Here is a 2,388-nt window from a genome sequence, read left to right on the forward strand (position 1 = left end):
AAGATCTTCTCCCAATCTGTGGGCTTTCTATTGATCTTGCTAGCTATGTCCTTTACCATACACAAGCTCTGTAATTTCATGCAGTCCCGTTTCTCCATCGTGTCTTTTGTTTGTTGTGCTTTTGGGTCTCGATTAAGAAAATTTCACTGTGCCAAGGAGACCTAGGATTTCTCCTATTCCATCCTGTAAACATTTCAGAGTGTCTTCTTTGACTCCGAGATCTTTGATCCATTTGGAGTTGATTCTGATGCAGGGTGATATATAAGGATCTAGTGTTATTTTTCTACAAGTAGTTAACAAATTTTGCCAGCACCATTTACTGAAGAGGCTGTCTTTCTTACATTCTATTTTTTAGCACTTATCGAAGATTAGATGGCTATAGGTCTGTAGGTTCATTTCTGGGTTTTCAATTCTATTCCATTGGTCCTGAGGTCTGTTCTTGTGTCAGTAACAAGCTGTTTTGTTTATTATGCCTTTGTCGTAGAGTTTGAAATTTGGTATTGATGTTCCTCCAGCACTGTTCTTTCTATTGAGTATCGTTTTTGCTATTCGGGGATTTTTATTGTTCCATATGAATGTTTGGATAGCCTCTTCTATTTCCTTGAAGAATGAGGTTGGAATTTTGATAGATATCACATTGAATTTTTAGATAGCCTTGGGAAGTATTGCCATTTTCACTATGTTGATCTTTCCAATCCAGGAGCATGGGAGTTTTTGCCACTTCCTAAGTTCTGTCATGATTTCCTTTGTCAAGTTTTAAAGTTTTCATCATAGAGGTCCTTCACTTCGTAGGTTATTTCCTAGGTATTTTATTTTTGTGGGGCTATTAGGAATGGAATTGCTTTCCTAATTTCAGCCACACTTTTCTCATTGTTGGCATACAGAAAATCCATTGTTTATTGAGGGTTAATTTTATATCATGCTACTTTGCCAAAGTTTTGAATCAGCTTGAGTAATTTGGGAGTGGAATCTATGGGATACTGTAAATATAAGATCATGTCATCTGCAAAGAGAAAGAGTTATATTTCTTCTTTCCATATTTGGATTCCTTTTATTTTTGCATCTTTTCTTATTGCAGTAACTAGGCAGTCTAATACTAGATTGAAGAGAAGTGGAGAGAGTGGAAATCCTTGTCTCATTCCTGAGTTAAAAGGAAATGGCTTTAGTTATTCACCATTAAATATAATGCTGGCTGTAGTTTTGCCAAATACGGCCTTTATTGTACTGAGGAATGTTCCATGGATTCCTAATTTTTCCAGAGCCTTCATTATAAAGGGGTGTTGGATCTTGTCAAATGATTTTCTGCATCTGTTGATATAACCATGTGGTTCTTATCCTTGCTCCTCTTGATGTGATGAATTATATTAATTGATTTGCATATATTGAACCAGCTTTGCCTTCCTGAAATGAAACCTGCTTGATCATGGTGTATGATTTTTTGGATGAATTGTTAAAGTCGATGGCCAAAATTTCGTTGAGAAGTTTTGCATCAATGTTCATCAAAGAAATGGGTCTATAGTTCTCTTTCTTTGATGAGTCCCTACCTGGTTTTGGGATGAGGGTTATGATGGCTTCCTAGAATGAGTTCGGTAGTGAACTTTCTCTTTCAACTTCATTGAAGAGTTGTAGGAGTATTGGTGTGAGCTCTGCTTTGAAGGCCTTGTAGAATTCTGCTGTAAAACCATCTGGTCCTGGGCTTTTCTTAGATGGGAGGTCTCTTATCACTGTTTCTATTTCAATGCTTGATATGAGACTGGTAAGATGGTTTAAAATCATCTGGGTTTAGTTTCAGCATGTCAATATCTACTAGGAAAAGGTCCATTTCTGCCAAGTTCTCAAACTTATTAGCATAAAGGTTTGAGAAGTATTTCCTTATAATGTTCTGAATCTTAGTTGTTTCTGTGGTTATGTTTCCATTCTCATCTCTGAGTTTATTTATTTGGGTGTGTTCTCTACTTTTTCTGATAAGATTTTCTAAGGGAAATAATGAATAATCCAGAGGAGAGTTCCCAAAAACCTCTACAAACACTAGTGGTAAACATCGTGACTGTGATTATGATTTTCTCATTCATGTAGCATCCAATGTTCATTCCCTTTAGCTTATTTTGGAACTTTTGATCATGCCCTGAACAACCATAACAAGTGTCTTGTTCTCTATCAGATTACTTAAAAGGACACACCAATAGCCACTGCCCTGGTCTCCTTATTGCTTCACTTCAGAAATTGTTAATTGTACAAGATGGGAATGTTTGTGGATTCTTTTTGAATTGAAAGAAGAGATGACCAAGAAATGAATTTGTGTAGCCTTTGAGACAGAAAAAAAACATGTATTGGGCAGTTGTTTCTTTGAAGATTTGTTGTTGGGGGATTTAATTTTTTGAGTTCCAG

Source organism: Dipodomys ordii, unplaced genomic scaffold (genome assembly GCF_000151885.1).
Source record: "Dipodomys ordii isolate 6190 unplaced genomic scaffold, Dord_2.0 Scaffold81, whole genome shotgun sequence".
Lineage (NCBI taxonomy): Eukaryota > Metazoa > Chordata > Mammalia > Rodentia > Heteromyidae > Dipodomys > Dipodomys ordii.